Below are 20,246 nucleotides of genomic sequence, written 5' to 3' on the forward strand. Positions count from 1 at the left end.
TGCTGAGAACTGGGGTATAAACCTAAAAACTGAACAGAACACAACGGCAGAATATATCCTGGCTTCTTCCTTCATTTAACAAAGCACTCTGGTCAACAATCATTTATAAACACAGTATAGTTGAGTAGTTAAGAGCTCTGGGGTGAAGTTCAGGCTCTGAATCTCAGCTATACTGATCACTGCTCTAAGACCTCAGGCGAAACAGGTCTCTGAGCTCCAGCTTCCTTATCTGTAAAATCAGCATAGTAATCAAACCAACCATACAAAGGTATCCTGAGGATTAAAGAAAGTCATCTATGCAAAGCATTCTGGCACACAAACACAACTGAATAGACCTTAACTATCATTAGAATGCCTACTAAATGCCAGGTACTATGCCAAAAGCTAGGGACAGATAATTGAAGGAAAGCCGGTTCCTGCCCTCATTAGCTGGTGTAAATAATAAGCAGGCCTAAACAACATTGGAACTAAGCATTTCAGTACTTTGTATAAAATTTTTTGCAAAGAGTAGTTCAAATACAGAAAACCACAAGTCTGATAGGATTAAGGGTGATACTGAAATGTAAACCAAAAATAATTGAAACATAACTGACTGATTTTGGCTTTATGTATAGGATTTCTAACTGGGATATTTAGCACTGGGATTGAAATGGAGCAGGAGCCTGTGGGGCCCTCTCCAGTACAAATCCTTTCCTTGTCCGCTGCTTCTTGTTTGTAGGAAATAGGCTTCATTCAGCCTTCCTGACCTCCCCTGAATTCCAAAGGGCAGATTCAAACAGTTGCTAGTCAGGGAAGGGAGGGAATGCAGAAAATAAGGAGGGGTGGTCAAGAAACAATACTACAGCCTTGGGGCAGGGTCCTGGTTCTTCCTGAAGGAAGAATATACTTAACAGTACCTTTGAGTTCTCCTGCAGGAACTAAGGCCCCCACCCAGGAGGAGGATGGTAACTACAGGCTGAGCACAAGAGTCCTGGAACGCTGCCCTGTTACCTCACAACAATCAATCAGAAGAAAGTCACAGACCCTGTAGGTCTCATCCCAAATTTTGCCTATAAAAGCTTCTCCCTGAAAACCACTGGGGAGTTCAGGGTTTTGGGGGGCACAAGCCACTCGACTCCTTGCATGGCTCTACAACCTTTCTCTGCTCCGAACTCCAAAGTTTCAGTTTGTTTGGCCTCACTGTGCATCAGGCACATGATCTTGTGTTTGTTAACAGGATTGCCTATATAAGAGCTGCAAAAGGGGTAATTTTCAAGTGTTAGAATTGAGTTTTGTGCACAATCTCTGGTGTTCGCCTTGGAAGATTAGCTTGTTTTCAGGTGCCTGAATTTCCCTCTTTCTGGTCCTGGAAAATGATAATCTTCAGTTATTAATAACATCTTGTAGAGTCTTTCTGAAGCAGGAGGTTCCTCTTAGTTCAAAGAAGCCACTGACAAAGAAAGGGAGATCTCTCCTGCCCTGCTGTCACATTTCCCCCATTTCAGGAGCCTTCAGTGTGTTTTAAGTATGCAGGAATGTATCCCAGCCATCCTTGCATAGGAAAGTCACCAGGGAGCTTCTAGCACCTCTAGTTGCTTATATTGAGTACACTGTTCTCAAGGGATACACATTACTGCTTATGAGTCCATGACTGATGACCAACAAAATATTCTACAAAGGGTATCAGTGCAGGGCATAAGTATTACCATATTTTTGTATTCTATTTTAGTTTGGCAATTCACAATTCTGATTTGGCCACAAGGCAGCATCTAAGAGTAACATACCTGCATTGAAGTAACCCCAACTGATTATATTGGAAATGATAGTAATCCTTGTATGTGTGTCTTAAACATTCTAGCTAAGGGAAAAGGAAAATTAATTTAAATTACTACATCATAATTAGAATGCATTTCATGTGCCAATAGACTAATTCAAATAACAGGTAAAGTAATATTGAAATCAACCTTTCAATAAGGTAAAGCCATTTAACCTAAATATAACAATAAATATTATTTATAACATATCATATTATTTATAAATACATTTTGTTTATATTTTATTTTTATTAAAAATACCTCAATAAATAAACTAGACATTATCAGAGACTGAGGGAAAGCAGAAATGGGGAATTATTGCTTAATGGGTATACATTTTCTGTTTGGGGTGATGAAAAGTTCTAGCAGTAGATAGTGGTGATGGCTGTACAACATGTGAATGTAATTAATGACACTGAACTGTACCTTTAAAAATGGTAAAAATGGTAAATTTTGTTAGATATATTTTACCACAATAAAAATACACTAAAAAAGAAGCCAAAATGGAAAAACTACAAAAAACAAAAATACTTTACAAATCTTTTAGCACCTCAGTATCTGTTCTGTCTCCCTCAAAGCACATTTTACCTGTTTATGAGGTAAAATTAGCATAAGCACATCCTTTTTTATAAACACATAAGACATGTAAATAATACAAATGTGGGAAAAGAATTAAAACCAAAAACATGCTATTATTTTCATTTCTCCACTAAAGCTATAATAATTCTATTTTTTTGTGAAGGCTTTTATACTTAAAGCTCCAAAATTACTTGTATTGAATATAGCTTATCAAGGTAAATAACAAAAACAAAATAGAATGAAGAAGTGTTATTTTAAAATGACTTTCTTTCATTTCTCTTCTGAATACATTAATAATGTAAACTCTTAAACAAATATAATTAATGTTTGCACAAAATATCCTAGTCTTTAACTGTCAGAAAACCCAAAACATTCTTGAAAACAAAATGTTTAAACTTGTTAAAATGAAGACTTTTACCAAATATTCAAGCATAAGAGATATCCAGGTTTTTATTTTAATGTCAGTAAGTTATGTGGGAAGCTGAATTAGTCATTTAGCAAGTTGAAAGGCCTTCGCCTTTTTCTGACTCCACAGAGATACTAATTATGAAGAACAAGTTTCTTTGTCTGTCTATGTTAATACACTGCAGAAAATCTGCCAAGGACTGTTCCTTTAAAAACATTCTTCAACATTTGTTAATATCACCATACATATTACGGAATATGATATGTAATATACCACATGAATGAAAAGGTCAGCTTTCATATATATATATATATATATATATATATATACAGATATATTATTTGCATTTGTAATATCAACCTAAAACAAGTCAGAAAGTAATAACATGAGTTGAATGAGTGTATTTTACTTCAATCTTTCAACTTCTGTCATTTATCTTTTACCACTGAATGTCAATCTTTAAAAAAAGAAAGTAGCCATAGTAATACATGTCAATGACCGAATTTACTTATACCAGCTGAGCATGTACAATGACAGCACATTAGTACTTTTCGTTCGTATATTTAAAAAAATTAAACAAGAGAAGTACTTTTGAAATAAGGGTAAAGAAATATTCAAAAGTCTACAAGCTATGGTTTGGAAATTTTATAATTTTTCATGGCTTAATTTCTTTTAGATAAATTATTTTGGTTTTTATTATTAAAAAAGTCACACAAGTATCTAATAATACTAGTTCCCTATATCACTTCTAACTCATTTCTGAGGTCATTGCCACTTTACTTTCAGTTGTTATTTACTTCTATATCTGTCTGTATGTTGATGTTTTTTGATAAAAAGTTTTTAGCAATTCCTATCCATTATTCCCTTAATCACTGGGATTTAGCACCCTGTTACTATTCCTACTACCACCCACACAAACACCTTGTTCATATTCCTATCCTCCCAATACTGTTACAATAGTCCCCCCTTATCCATGGGGGATACGTTCCAAGACCCCCATTGGATGCCTGAAACCACAGATAGTGCCAAACCCTACATATACTACATTTTTTTCCAAACATACCTATGATAAAGTTTAATTTATAAATCGGCCACAGTAAGAGATTAACAACAATAACAATAAAATAGAACAATTATAACAGTATACTATAATAAAAGTTATGTGAATGTGGTCTCCCTCTTTCTTTCAAAATATCTCAGTGTATAAATTCTATGCCTTTTCATCTTAACTAAGCACTCATCACACATTGAGGCCATAACTTCTGCAGTTTAAGGTGTGAAAGCAAAACTAGCATAAATTTCATTCTCTCTTCACAATTTAATGGATAGAAGATTCATTCTTACCACAGATCTTAGCAACCTTAGCAAAAGACTTTTTTCTTTCCTTATCAAGTCAAGAACTTTCACCTTTCCACTTAAAGGAAGCAGTTTATGACTATTCTTTGGTATATCCAAATTGCCAGCATTATTACTCTTGTGCTTTGGAGCCTTTATCAAGTAAAATAAGTGTTGCTTGAATACAAGTACTGTGATACTTCAACAATCGCTATGATTACTGATTTTCATCTTCCTCAAGAAGAACCTTCAGAAACCTTGTTACACTCAAATCAGGAGACTTCAATAGCTTCCTCTTAATAATGGAATGGCCAGACAGAAGATAAGTAAGGAAACGGAGAACTTAACACAACTAGACCTAACAGACATATACAAAATAGTCTCCTTAAGTGCACACAGAACATTTTCCAGAATAGACCATGTGTTTTTAGGCCATTAATTAAAGTCTCAGTAGATTTAAAAATACATATCATATAAAGTCTCTTCTCTGACCACAACGGGATGGAGTTAGAAATCAATAACAGAAGTAAAACTGGAAAATTCACAAATTTGTGGAAATTAAACAACATAATCTTAAACAATCAATAGATCAAAAAAGAAAAATCACAATGGAAATTGGAAAATATGTAAAGACTAATAAAAACAAAAACACAACATACAAAACTTATGGGATGCAGCAAAAGCAGTGTTAAGGGGAAAATTTATAGCCATAAGCCCTTACATTAAAAAATAAGAGAGATCTCAAATCAACAACCTAACTTTACAATTTAAGGAACTAGAAAAAGAGGAATAAACTAAACCCAAAGCTAGCAGTAGGAAGGAAATAATTGAGATTAGAGGTAAACAAAGTAAAGAAAAGAAAAATAATGCAGTCAAAAGTTGGTCCTGGACTTCCCTGGTGGTGCAGAGGTTAAGAATCTGCCTGCCAATGCAGGGGACATGGATTCAAGCCCTGGTCCAGGAAGATCCCACATGCTGCAGAGCAAGTAAGCACGTGCGCCACAACTACTGAGCCTGTGCTCTAGAGCCTGTGAGCCACAACTACTGAGCCCACATGCCACAACTGCTGAAGCCTGTGTGCCTAGAGCCCGTGCTCCGCAACAAGAGAAGCCACTGCAATAAGAAGCTCGTGCACTGCAACGAAGAGTAGCCTCCACTCGCCACAACTAGAGAAAAGCCTGCGCACAGCAGCAAAGATCCAATGCAGCCAAAAATAAATAAATTAATTTAAAAAAAAAGCAATAGCAGAATTAAAAAAAAGAAGTTGGTTCTTTGAAAAGATCAATAAATTTGACAAATCTTTAGCTAGATGGACTAAATAAAAAAGAGAAGACTCAAGTACTAAAATCAGAAATGAAAGTGGGGACATTACTACAGAAATAAAAAGGATTATAAGAGAGTACTATGAACAATTATATCCAATAAATTGGATAAACTACATGTAATGGACTACCTGTAATTCCAAGAAACACAAAACTTACTAAGACTAAATTATGAAGAAACAGAACATCTGAATAAACCTACAATTATTAAGATGTTTGAATCAGTAGTCAAAAATCTTCCAACAAAGAAAAGCCCTGTATTAGATGGCTTCACTAGTGAATTCTACCAAACATTTAAACAACTACTATCAATCCTTTCCAAACTTTTCCAAAAAATTGAAGAGGAAGGAACACTTTCTAACTCATTCAATGAGGTCAGCATTACCCAGACACCAAAGCCAGACAGACATTATAAAATTAAAGACCAACGTTCTTTATGAACAAACTAGCAAACCAAATTTAGCAGCATATTAAAAGGATTATACATCATGAACAAGTGGGATTTATTATGGGAATGTAAGGATGGTTCAACATATGAAAATCAATCAATGCAATATGTCATATCAACAAAAGGAAAAAATCACATGATCACATCTTAACTGATGCAGAAAAAGCATTTGATAAAATTCAACACCCTTTTGTGATAAAGACAGTCAACAAACCAGGAATAGAGGAAAACTACCTCAACATAATAAAAGCAATATAAGAAAAACCCATAGTAAACATTATACTCAATGGTGAAAGACTAAAAGCTTTTCCTCCAAGATCAGGAACAAGACAAGGATGCCCACTTTCCACTTCGATTCAGCATAGTATTGGAAGTTCTAGCCAGAGCAATTAGGCAAGAAAAATAAAGGAGAAGTAAAATGATCTCTGTTAGCAGATAACATGGTCTTTTACAGCAAAACACCTAAAGTTTCTATAAAAATTCTGCCAGAAGTAATAAACAAATTCAGCAAAGTAGCAGGATATAAAGCCAACAGACAAAAATCAGTTGCATTTCTATACAATGACAATGAACAATCTCAAAGGAAATAAAGAAAATAATTCCATGTACAACGGCATCAAAAAAATAAAATACTTAGAAATTAACTTAAGCGAGGAGGTGAAAGACTCGTACAAAGAAAACTACAATTTTTTCTAAAAGAAATTAAGGAAGACATAAATACATGGAAACACATCCCATGTTCATGGATTGGAGGACTTAATATTGCTAAGATGTCAATACTATCCAAAGTGTTCTACAGATTCAATGCAATTCCTACAAATGTCTCAGGGATTTTTTTTCAGAAATAGAAATAGAAAATTCATATGGAATTTTGACAGTCTTTTCAACAAATGGTTCTGGGAAAACTGGATATCTAAATGCAAAAGAAAGGAATTGGATCCTTACCTAACACCACATTCAAAAATTAACTCAATATGGGTCAAAGATCTAAATGTAAGACCTAAAATTATAAAACTCTCAGAAGAAAACACAGGACAAAAGCTTCATGAAATGATTTCTTATATATTACACCAGAGGCACAGGCAACAAAAGAAAAAAATACACAAATTAGATTTCTTAAAAATTTTGTGCATCAAAAGACAATATCAACAGAGTAACAAAGTAGCCCACAGAATGGGAGAAAATTTTGCAAATCATATATCCTATAAGAGATTAATAGCCACAATACATAGAATACGCTTAAAACTAAATAACAAAAAACAGATTGTTGAGTCCATAAATCTGTAAATTTGTATCTCCTAACAAATTTCAGAGGCTTTTCTGCCAGTACTTTTTCTATTTCTTTTTTCTGCTCCATTATTGCACTCTCTCCATCTGGGACTCCATTTTTCTTCTGAAATTGCCTCACATAATCTGAGGCTATCTTTACTCAAAAAAAAACTTTTTTCTTTCTCTTCTTCAGATTTTTATTGTCTTCATTCTGATATTAAAGCCATCTAGTAAACACTTTACTTCTGGTATTTTATTTTTCAGTTGTAAAATTTGCATTTGGTTATTCTTCATAGTTTCTTGAGATTCCCTTTCTTTTCATTCATTACAAACATATCATCTTACATCTCTTGGAGCATAGTTATAACCCATGCTTTAAAATTGTTATCTAATGACTCCAACATCTGGGTCATTCTGGGGTTGCCTATGGAATAATTAATGAAAACAAAACCAAAACAAGCATTACTTTAGAAAAGCTGCATTTTAATTAGATTCTTAACATGGAGGATTCAATGATTTAATAAAATAAAATAAAATGCATATTTCTTTCCCTCTAAGATGCTTCAGTTTTATTAAATGGAAAGATGAATGATAAATTAATTGAATATGAAAAAAACTGTCTAAAGCATTTAAAACCAAATCAACTAATAGCACATTTAAGTCACATCAATATTTACCAATCTTTCATAGCAGTACAGAGTTTAATAAAAAATAAATAATTTTCCTATTTTATTTAAGTTAACCACATTAATTTCTTTAGTGACTCTCACCTAGTTGTTAGGATATCCTATGCAGTCCTTTAAGAAAGGGATAGATTCCAAAATACAAAAGGAGCCTATTGCTTCAACTGGGCATGGATTTGATGCACTTCTTTATTTGGTTGGTTAAATATTTATAATACTGAAACAAAGGTTGTTCGGAATTTATTGGAAAAATTCAAATAATGTGCAGAACATTAAAGCAGTGAGAAATAAAATGTCCCTCAAAACACAATAAATTCATCCTCAGTCATTAAAATACGTGAATAATAGTAATCCTTTTTATTTAAGTAATTCTTTCCACTCAAAGACAAGGAAGATTTTAATAAATAGTGACTGATAACTATTTTGAGGAAGTGAATAATACCCCTTTAGTCAGTTTTTAAGAATATCCTACATGTACGTTTCAGGTTTAGAGGCTTGGAAAGTTTCAAAGACATATATTATAACGAGTGCTCTCAGGAAACATTATAGATACTTTTCTTATGAGGAATTTCAAAAATTCAAACATATTTATATGGTTCTGACATTTATAAAAGTGGGAGCCGAGAGATGAATTGCATGGTCAACAGTCTATAATAAATGAGTGAGACATGTAATATTGTTTTGTAAACTGCTCTTAAGTATTTTGACATATCTTTCCCTGGTATTTTAACAGCCATATCATCATTTCAAGAGATAATAAATCTTTACAATTTTATAAACTGTATATATTTCTAACTTTAAATGTGAAGAATTCTTATAGGTTTCATTTATAGAGAAAATTCTCTTCCTGATGCTATTTGATTGAGAAAGGCTGCTCAGCTGATGGAGCAATCCATCAAGGTGTCAGTACATAATTAATAGTACCTTTAGAACCAATGCATTTAGTTTGTTCACATACAAATTAAACAGTAATAGATTGTGTACTAAGCATTTTAAAGAGATAAGATTCCTGTCAGCCAAATATCTATAGTTCTTGTATTAAAATCAAATGGCGTGGTGCTTCTGAGTCGAGAAATAATGTTTCTCTCTCATTCTCTTTATGAAATGCTCCATTACATTTTGTGCATTTTATAGAATTTTTTAAAATCTTGAATTTCACAAGTTTACTTCTACCTTTGATCCCTGATACCAAAATACTTGTAGAGTTTAATATTTTCTTCTAGGTATAGAATAATGATCAATGTACGAAGTAAACTAATTGAAAACTGGTGAGGCATATGAATTAAAAAGTTCATGGAAAAAGTATAAACATATTAATCAAAGCATATCCTTGCCTTTTTCTCCCCCAAATGTCATTTAAAATATAAAATCTTTACTATACAATAAGTTAGTTCAGGATTTCATGGGCTATTAAAGTTAATAAATGTTTTATATTTCAAAGAAGCATATTCATTATATCTGGCCTACATCTAATTAGAATGTATCTTTTCTAAAAGAATAACACCAAACAAGAAAAGAATATTGCATTTGCTATTGTTACCCTCAAAGCTGTTTTTCAAAATCAATATGCAATGCTATAGAAACTTGGCTAAATTTTGTTTCATATTCAAAATTTTTATTTTAAGGGACATTCAGAAAAGCTAAAGGATATGCTTTAATTTGATGAATTTATTAAGCTTCAGTATGTTCAAAGCACTGTGCTGATATACAAATCATGACTGTTTTATTTCAACATTTATTGAGCTCCTATGGAAGTTTGGAATACAAAAATAAATGGTACATACCCTTGAAGTCCCTGAAATAAGTAATTAAATAAATTAAACTTCAAGTTAACTGGACACACAAATATTAAAGTATAAATTAAAACGTATTTGTAATTGTAAGCTTAGTATCAAATGCATATATTGTTGAAAAATGAATTAAATTTCCAGTAACAAGAGCCTGGTATATGTTTAAGAATTTATTACTTACATTACTTCATTTTGATTCTCTCTTATAGCAACATTATTTCTAAAAGGGAAACAATGTTTTAACACAACAACATCTATTTCAAAGATCAAACAATGATATTTCACACATCAGAAAAAAAATTTAATGTCACAGAGCACTAAGTTTTGATATGCTTTTGCCCAGTTTCTGCTTACTAATTCGAGTAAAAAATCTTACTCAGACTAAAAAAGTCTATAAAGTAAATCCATGCTATTTCTTTCTCTTTTTTTAATTGAAGTATAGTTGATTTACAATGCTATTTCTAATATGTAAATTTACTGATTTAATTTGAGAGCCTGCCAATCCTTCATTCAGGCTCTGACTGCACTTTCTGTGTAAGTGGTGGTACCAAGAGTGCTTCTTCTAATAAAAGAGCAATACATAAAATAGAACCAAAATGCTAGATTCTCTACTATGCAGATGATGAGAGTTAAGATTTTTAAATCTTAAAAATTTTGAAGATATATTAAATACAGAACTAATTTTTATAGTGAAATAGTTGTTTATTTTTGTTTTGCATTACTTTCCTTTTTTAATTGAAGTACATTGATTTCCAATATCATGTTACTTTCAGGTGTACAGCACAGCGATTCAGTTATACACACACACACACACACGCATTCTTCTTCAAATTCTCTTCCCTTATAGGTCATTACAAAACACTGAGTGTAGTTCCCTGAGCTATACAGTAGGTCCTTTTAGGTTATCTATGTGCTATATAGTAGTGTATATATGTTAATCCTAACCTCCTAATTTATCCCTCCTCCTACCACCCATCCCCCTTTGATAATATAAATCTGTTTTCTATGTTGATGAGTTTCTCTGTGTTTTGGAAATAAGTTCATTTGTATCTTTTTTTTTTTTTTTTAGATTCCATATATAAGTGATATCGTATGATATGAATCTTTCTGTCTGGCTTACTTCACCGAGTACAATAATCTCTAGGTCCACTCATGTTGCTACAAATGGCATTATTACATTTTTTATGGCTAAATTGTATTCCATTGTATATATATATACCACATCTTCTTTATCCATTCATCTATCAATGGACATTTAGGTTACTTCCATGTCTTGGTTATTGTAAATAGTGATGCAGTGAACACTGGGGTGCATGTATGTTTTCGAATTATGGTTTTCTCCAGATATATGCCCAGGAGTGGGATTGCAGGATCATATGGTAGCTCTATTTTTAGTTTTTTAAGGAACCCCATACTGTTGCCCATAGTGGCTGTAGCTGTACCAATTTACATTCCCACCAACAGGGTAGGAGGGTTCCTTTTTCTCTACACCCTCTCCAGGATTTATTATTTGTAAGCTTTTTGATGATGGCCATTCTGACCAGTGTGAGGTCATACCTCTTTGTAGTTTTGATTTGCATTTCTCTAATAATTAGCAATGTTGAGCATCTTTTTATGTGCCTTGTGGCCATCTGTATGTCTTCTCTGGAGAAATATTTAGAACTTCTGCTCAATTTTTGATTGGGTTGTTTGCTTTTTTGATTTGAGCTGTATGAGCTGTTTGTATATTTTGGAGAATAATCCCTTGTCGATTGCACTGTTTGCAAATATTTTCTCCCATTCTGTAGGTTGTCTTTTTGTTTTGTTTATGGTTTCTTTTGCTGTGCAGCAAAAGCTTTTAAGTTTAATTAGGTCTGATTTGTTTATTTATTTCCATTACTCTAGCAGACGGATCCAAAAAGATATTGCTGCAATTTATGTGAAAGAGTGTCCTGCCTATGTTTTCTTCTAGGAGTTTTATAGTATTTGGTCTTACAGTTAGGTCTTTAATCCATTTTGAGTTTACTTTTGTGTATGGTGTTAGAGAATATTCTAATTTCATTCTTTCACATGTAGCTGTCCAGTTTTCCCAGCACCACTTACTGAAGAGACTGTTTTTTCTCCAATGCATATTCTTGCCTCCTTTGTCATAGATTAATTGAGATCAGGAACAAGACAAGGATGTTCACTCTCACCACATTTATTCAACATAGTTTTCGAAGCTCTAGCCATGACAGAGAAGAAAAAGAAATAAAAGGGATCCAAATTGGAAAAGAAGAGGTAAAACTCTCACTGTTTGCAGATGACATAATACTACACACAGAAAATCCTAAAGATGCTACCAGAATGTTACTAGAGTTCATCAATGAATTCGGTAAAGTTGCAGGATACAAAATTAATACACAGAAATCTGTTGCATTTCTATACACTAACAATGAAAGATTAGAAAGAGAAATTTAGAAAACAGTCCCATTTACCATTGCATCAAAAAAAAAAAAAACAAAAACCTAGCAATAAACCTACCTAAGGAGGCAAAAGATCTGTACTCCAAAAACTATAAAATGCTGATGAAAGAAACTGAAGCTGACAGAAACAGATGGAAAGATATACCATGTTCCTGGATTGGAAGAAGAAAAATTGTGAAAATGATCATACTACTAAAGGCAATCTACAGATTCAGTGCAATTCCTATGAAATTACCAATGGCATTTTTCACAGAACTAGAATAAAATATTTTTAAATTTGTTTGGAAACACAAAAGACCTTGAATAGCCAAAGCAATCTTGAGAAAGAAAAACAGAGCTGGAGGAATCAGACTCCCTGATTTCCGACTACACTACAAAGCTGCAGTAATCAAAATAGTATGGTACCGGCACAAAAACAGAAATATAGATCAATGGAACAGGATATGGTCCTCTAATCTATGACAGAACTAATATTTTAAAACAACATGTATTTTACTTCAGAGAAGCATTTCAATTATGAACTCAACTATATTTTGCCTTAATATTTTAAAATACTTATGTCCAGTTAAACCCAGTACCTTTATTTCCTCAACTTGTCCACTAAAACTACTATAAAATAAGTTAAAAGTTTTAAAAACTATGTAAAGATAAAGAACATTAGACTAGAAGTTTCAGACTGATCAGAGATTAGACATGTGATGACTTGCTTAAAACATCAGAACATATGGGAGTGGGGGAGCAAGGGATGAGTTACATGACAGAACTCCAGAAAAGTCCAAGGATTGGAGGTACCAGATATTTCAGACACTGACTGAAAACAAGTTGAGAGGCTTTATAACAATCAGTTAGAGTCCCTCGAGAGGCAGAGGTTTAATGTCTAGAGACTGAGCAACCAAGCTTGCAGATTTGAGGAGAACAGGTACAATGAAGGCCAGCTGGAAGGCATGGTCTGAAAATGAGAGTCTATGGCTTGAAAATTCTGAGGGAGAACAACAATTAAGTCTGGGGGCAGAATAGAGATTTTCACAGTCTCAGTGTTTTTTTACTTCCCATTGAGCTTTTCACAGTCAACTACTGCATTGTAAGGCTAAAGAGAGGAAATGAGATCCAGGAAACAGGGAAGCTAATGAGAAGAGAAGTAAAGAGAATTCCTACAGCTGTGCCTGGACAGCATCCTGATGGGGGGATGGGGCAGGCAGGATAATGGAGGCTCCAGGAGGAGGATCAGCAAGGAAGGCAAGGCGTGGGGAAGCAGAAGTACAAGGATGGATTTCCTGATGTTTCTTATTAGGTTTAACCAACAAGAGAGGGGTTTCGCAGTTCCACTGAGGAGTGTGCAGACAGGATTAATGAGGGGTACACAGAACACTGAGCAAATTAAAGGAGGAGGCAATTATTTACAATAGGGGAGGAAAAGATGTTGGTACGCATGTATCAATCAGTTCACCAGGCCAGGCTCAGGCAGAGTAAGGTAGAGAAAGATGGAGGTGTCACCTGAGTAGCAAACAGAAGATGTGCAGCACAACAGAAGTACACATACTCACAGCGCACTGAGTTGCTCAGTTGGAAACAATGTTTCTGTAGTCACAATGCTGAAAACAGTGAACATTAGTTAATCCCAAAACTTGAGATATAATTATAAAGGTGGGGGGAATTGTGTGAATGTGAATGTGAATGGAGGTGGTTGGAAGAAGTATCTTCTGTAATGGAAAGTCAATACAGAATTGCAAACATTGAAATCAATAAAAATTATATAAATATTATTTACTTAGAAATACAGATAGTGTTAATATGGAAAGAAATATCTAAAAGAAGTGAAAGTATTGTCCTTGGAGAGTAGAACTTGAGGTAAAGGATGAGGGACGGGGACAACTGCTTTTCATGGTAAACCTTATACTACCTTCACTCTTGTATATGTAATACCACAATAAAAATTAAACTCAAAATATAAAATATGAATAACGTTAAAATGAGTCTGTGACTTTTTTAACCCACCACATAAATGACCCAGATTCAAGAGCATAGTTTATTGTTTATTGAAAATACTTTAAAATCAGGAAAATAGGAAAACTTGTTTTACTGTGTTTTAATAGATCAGTCTTCAAATCAGTCAAGTCTTCAAAATCAAATAGAATTTGATTCATATTCTACTATCAAAATCACCAGCTAACCAATATTTTTCACCTGGTTGTTGAAACATTATATACATGGAACCTAAGTTACCAGTATAATTTTAATAACCAAATTAATTCATAAATTGGCTTTCTAATGAACTTGTGGGAACAAACGATTACTATACAATCTATGCTGAGAAGCCCTAATTGTTTCAGATTTTTTGGTTTTAGAAATCATTTGAATTATCAACTAATATATCCATATTAGAGATAACCATTTATATACAAACATACTAACAATTGATACATGGGAATGATCTTGTGCCCCTTTCACCTCTAACACTGTCAGAACAATTATAAGCATCATCTACTTCCTTCTTCCCCTACCAGGGGCAAGACAAACACCCTACAATAACCAGAGTTCTCATCACTACAACCAGCTGCCCTTGCCAATGCCTTTGCTGTTGCCACTCCCTCTCCTGTGCACCCATTCTCCTGCTGACAGGGTCTGGTACCTACTTACACCCACACCTGTACCTGGGCCTCCTGACCATCTGTGTTCTCTCATTCTACTCCCATCTGGAACTGGTGCCACAGGAATTCTGGGGCTGAGGGAAAATACACTTGGAATCTTGAGTTGTAACTTGGAAGTTTTCCTACAACAGCAATGATATGATTGTTTCAGCACTTCAGATATGGTAAGGCATAAGGGGATTTTGTATAACAGTTTAACATAGCCACATAGTTAACCACCGGGAAATTTCCAACTTAATTTTAAATCCTTAGAAGATAACCAATTAGTAAGTTTGAGGTACACTCTGTAAAGATTAGTGAAAGAAAGAAATACTCTCCCACAAAAAAACAGCCATAACATAAATACCTACAATTGTAAATACTTATCTGAATTTACTTGTTTGCATTTTACCCTAATTACAAAAATGTTATTATAGATTTAATTTATTGTATATTATTCTGTATTATTATATTATAGTTTTATTGAGGTCCAATCATGGAGTCCTCATTTTGTTACTCATGAAGCTATTCTTCTCTTTACTGATTGTTGCAAAGATTCATCTCACTGAACTGCAAACTGACCCTGTGCAATACAATTTGGCAATCCAGTTTGTTCATTTGGGATAAACCCAAAGGCTATATAAATACCTTTCTTCCATGCTGTTCTCAGTTCTGTGTTTTAATGGAATGAGGGATATACAGGAGTGATTTTGATTTTACTATATATTACTCCAATACTTCTCCAACTACGAGGTTTGCCAATTCAGAGATTTGGGTAAAGAGGAAAATAGAAAAGGAATTTTTTCTCAGTTGTTTTATAAATTTACTAAGGATTTGGAAAAGTCAGGCACTTCAAATAAAGGTAGCGTGCAGTATGACTACATTTCTTGACTATTAAAGCAAAATGAATAAATGCTCCAACATTTGACCCACCAAGACACTTAGTTCCCCATCTTTCAAAACTTCAGCAAGACTTTACTATAAAGAAACAGCAAAGGGCACATGATCATCAGTGACATCATTTGGTTCTAAAGAAGGGAAACAGAAAAAGCATTTGTCCACATTTCCAGTGCTACCAATATTTTCTGAGTGTCTACTGTATACTGAGCAAAATTTAAAGGTGAATAAGACAGATGAGGGCTCTACTCTCATGAGCTTATTAACAAACAAGTAAACAAAGAGGATAATTTTAGGCAGTGATAAATACTATGAAGAAAATAAATGGAGAGATATAACAGTGAAGGGAGGAGGTCAAATAGGGTCAAGGCCTATCTGAGGTGTTGACATTTTAATTTAGACACAAGTGACAAGGAACCAGCCACTGGGAAGATCTAGAGAAAGATCTTTCCAGGCAGAAGGAAAAGCAACTGCAAAGTCTCTAAGGTGGGAAACAAACATAGAGAGTTTGAGAAACAAATGAAAGGAAAAAAGCCATTGTGCTTCAAACCTGGTGAGTGCTGGGGTGAGTAGCAGGAGATGAGGATGGTAAACAAGATGTGAGCCCAAAGAGCAGAGTCACAGGAACATGGTGAAAAGCTGGGCTGACTTTAAGTGTGATGGAAAGCTACCAGAAGTTTCTGAGTAATGGAGAGTTAAGATCTTAATTCTGGCTGCTCTGTGGAGAATGGTTTATGGAGGGTAAACATGGAAACAGAAAGACCAGTTAGGAGACTGACAATTGCAATTAATGAGACAATAGTGGCTAGTGTGGCTGGTAGTAGTGGAGATGAAGATAAGGGGAAGGATATACACTACCATAGAGCTGAAGTTCCCAAACTTGTTTGCTTCATGGAGCCCTTCGTGTCTGAGTAATTTTTTTCAGCACCTCTAAGCCAAAAGAAATACCTAATGGTTCTGTTTATTAAAGTAAAACTACTTAATACTGGTAGTCTGAGCATGTAGTGTTTCCCTCACACATTTAATTTAAAATATCCCTTGGCTCCCCTGTAAGGAGTGTCTCATGCCTCTGCACAGTTTGAAAATCATTGTTTTGGGGCTAAGACTTACTGGAGAACTGGATTGGGAAGTAAAAAGAGAAGAAAATCAACGATGACTCCTGGGTTTTGGGCCTGAGCAACTGGATAGATGGGAGCACTGCTCACTGAGATGGGTAAGAATGAAGGAAAACACAACCACCCTGGAAGGTAGATTATATCCCATTTGTAAATAAGAAAGCTGAGACTTCGAGTGGCTGTGTAAGTCATGCAAGGTAGTACAACTGGTCAGGAAACATGGTAAAATTTGACTCCAGATCTGTCTGATGCCAAATAAAATAATAATGTAATAAATAATGAGCTGCTGTAAGTTAGTCACCTTAGAGTACATTAAATATGGTATCTCATTTAATTCTAACAACATTGTTAGATAGATCTGTCTGATTCCGACATCACCTACAGCACATTCCCTCTTAGGTGATAAAAATGATTGTAAAGTGTTGGCAAATGGTAGTCTCATCCACTTAGTCTCAAAAAAATTTTTTTTAATGTGGAATGAAGGTCTTGAGGGTAGAAGATAAAACTGAACATTTTACAAATATCCACAGCTTTGCTGTAATGATTAGACTATACTGCTATTCCTAAAATCAGAGCAATCTAAATTATCTGCCCTCATTTTTATCCAGCCTTGAACAGGACATACATGCGAAAGTTCTAAGTAGACTATTAATTGAATGTTGATTTCTTAGGGCAGGTGGCACAACCTTAACCATCTTGATGGTGCCCAGCCATGGAGAGTAGCAGGGAATGTGGGGAACTGGAGAGGACACATAGGTTCCAAGAGGCAATGCAGTCCCCTTGAAATCCGGACTTTAGTGTGAAATTTAACAAGTGCAAAAATTCTGTCCTTTCCAAAGAAAACATGTCTCGGGGCTAAATTTAGTCCTTGTAAATAGTCTTAGATACAGAATTAAACTTCTCCAACAAAGTTATGACAAGTGACTGAGGGGAGAACCTTAAGGAAGTTGAAGAAGATCATCAGAAGAATCCAGGGGGAGACTGTTAATTCTATGCAGGAAACTGTAGTTAAAATCACATAGTTAAATATACTCTATACGTTTTCTATTTTCTGGTACTGTGTGTTTTTACAGAAATGGAAACAGGAGCACCTTATATTTCGTTCTGTATATTTTAATCTGCCCAGTAAAAAATAATCTTATCAAAATAAATGAAGATGTTCCAGCAGGGAACACTGTTCATTTTTCTCCCTGCCATGAATGACATGTCATTAGACTATTTGTCTCTGCATCTAGCAGCTTAATAGCATTTGAAATCCTGTAATTCTATCAGCCACAGGAAGTACTATCACAAATGTGGACAGAAGTCACTACCTTAGCTCTTCAGTTGCCCTAAGAAGGAACAAAGAGCTCTGTCTTCAGAATTTTTGTCATGGGACCTTCAGTGTTGAAACCCAAACTAAACTTAAAGAGTATCTAACCAATATTATACATTAGTAGAAATGTCATTATAGCTTGTCACTAATTCTAAAGATAAGAACTCATCTGGCAGTGGTTTTGAAAAATCCTGTTCTCAAATCTTGAATGTCATTGGTTTTGTTTTCCTGAGGTCATAACTGCAAACTAGTTAAGGAAGACACTCACATAGTCAGAGAGAAACAGACCTAGCATAACACGATACTATGACCGTGGTGATGAACAGAATAAAAACAGAACAGTCAGTAGGAACAAAAATCTAGCTGGCTCTCCCTGGGGAGTACTTTGAGGGGGGGCAATTTTATTATTTGTATAGTCTTTCTGGGGAAATAAAAAAATAAATCTGCAGTTTTATAAAGCATAAATGTTAAATAAAGCACAAACAAATAAAGCACAATAATTGTTATGACAGATATCTACTCAGAGTGCTATAGGAGGCTAAAGGAGGATCGTCTGAATTAGCTCCTGAGTGTAGGGAGATGGCATGTGACCTGAGTTGGGAGAACGGTATGTATGAAGGCCCTGAGGCTTCAATTAATCATCACCTAAAGCAGAGGACGTTCCACATAGCAGGAGGCAAAAGCATGTGAGAAGTGGTCGGACACAGGACAGTGCAGAGATGGACAAAAGTCAGACCACGAAGGGCTCTAGACTTTGAGCTCTGCTGAACGCTATGCCTACCATTAAATGATTTTAAGTCAAGATGGGGTAGGATTTGACTTTGTTTCGGAAAGTTCACACGCAGAGATAAGAAGGATGAAATGAGGGACGTGAGATTTATTGCAGAAAAATTCTCTGTGCATCTCCTCCTATGGTATTGCCCAGCTGTCTGGCCTCAAATCCTCCCTCACAAAGGGAGGTTCACTTTGATTTTTCTCTCTTAGGAATTAGGAATTGAGACAGTTCCAGTCAATCTTTTGTGACGCTTGAACTTAGAAGTATATCCAAGGTTATGGTGGCAGAGTGTGATCACATATGAGCAAAACCAGAGAAAGATCTCAAAGAGAAAGAAGGAAGAGAATGCATATAGCCAGAGAGAAACAAGAACACAATACCACGTGGACACAGAGGCTGTGTTTCTGGTTTCAGCCCTGATGAAATAAAAATTCATATTTTAAGGCAAGACAAGAAAAAATTTAAATGTAAAATTTTTCTCTGCCCATTTTGGCCTCTACCCTTCCTTCTAGTGTACATCTACATTATGCCTTAACCAGACCTCCCCAATAGGAGAAATACCGGCTCAACCACATAGATCAATTTTTCCCCTTCTGGCACCAGTGATGTAGCTCCTTAGAAGGTAACACTTCTTTCTCAATCCTGTAAGGGGTCACAATGACCCACTATTTTCCTTGTAGGTGCAGACATCTTTGGTGAACTTTATGCATGTCCAATGCCAATTTATCATTTCCCTTAAAGATAACAATTGGTGCAGAACAGACTAGTCAGACAACCTGAGGAGATACTGGGCCAAACCTACTGGAAGTTCTTAGCTTAAATATTTACTTATGACCTACTAGCTATATTACTTCTATTCTGCCTATTTTATAAGATTATTGTTTCTTGCATTACCAAATGTGTGACTGAGCATCAAATAAAATTAATGATGATTAGGTAACTTGAAACGATTGATCAAATATATAGTTCTATAAGATCAATGATTGTAATGATACTGTAACTCTAGATATGGGAAGAAGCAATGAGAGGGAACCATTTCCTGGATCATAACAGACTAGTAAAGCAGTGGTCCAGAGGCTTTGGCTACTGGTAACAGGGCCTAGTCCAGTAATAGCACATTGAGTGGCCTATCAATGGAATCCTTGTCTGATCTGGGAATGAGCGTTCCTAGCACTGTGGGACAAACTGGTCATGAAATGCCTCCCAAACCTTGGTCAAAATTAAGACTGAAAGGGAAGGGATTGTAAAATAAAGAATGTTGCCCACCACTTCTACAAGAATCAAGTCATTAATCACTGCAGTCGCTGACCTACAATATACCCAGAAAGGAATTCCAGGCAAAGATCAGGATGAGGTAAAAGTGACAGAACTGCCCCTCAGATAGTTAGATATTTTCAGGAGAAATGTTTATGAACTGGATTCTTGTGTCTTCCCATACCTATAAAAGC

General features: G+C 34.8%; 1 protein-coding gene and 1 long non-coding RNA gene across 4 annotated transcripts in view; one reads left to right on the top strand and one right to left on the bottom strand.

Moving 5' to 3' along the window:
- The window catches only part of SLC2A13 (solute carrier family 2 member 13), a 456,196-nt gene that overhangs the window by 214,817 nt on the left and 221,133 nt on the right, over positions 1-20,246 (bottom strand). The window lies entirely within an intron of this gene.
- LOC309608880 overlaps positions 3,083-20,246 on the top strand; it is a 171,500-nt gene continuing 154,336 nt past the window's right edge. The window contains exon 1 of the long non-coding RNA XR_014233143.1: positions 3,083-12,515. This is a non-coding gene — a long non-coding RNA (uncharacterized lncRNA). The remainder of the gene's footprint in view (positions 12,516-20,246) is intronic.

This window comes from Balaenoptera borealis (assembly GCF_965194805.1).
Source record: "Balaenoptera borealis genome assembly, chromosome: 13".
Lineage (NCBI taxonomy): Eukaryota > Metazoa > Chordata > Mammalia > Artiodactyla > Balaenopteridae > Balaenoptera > Balaenoptera borealis.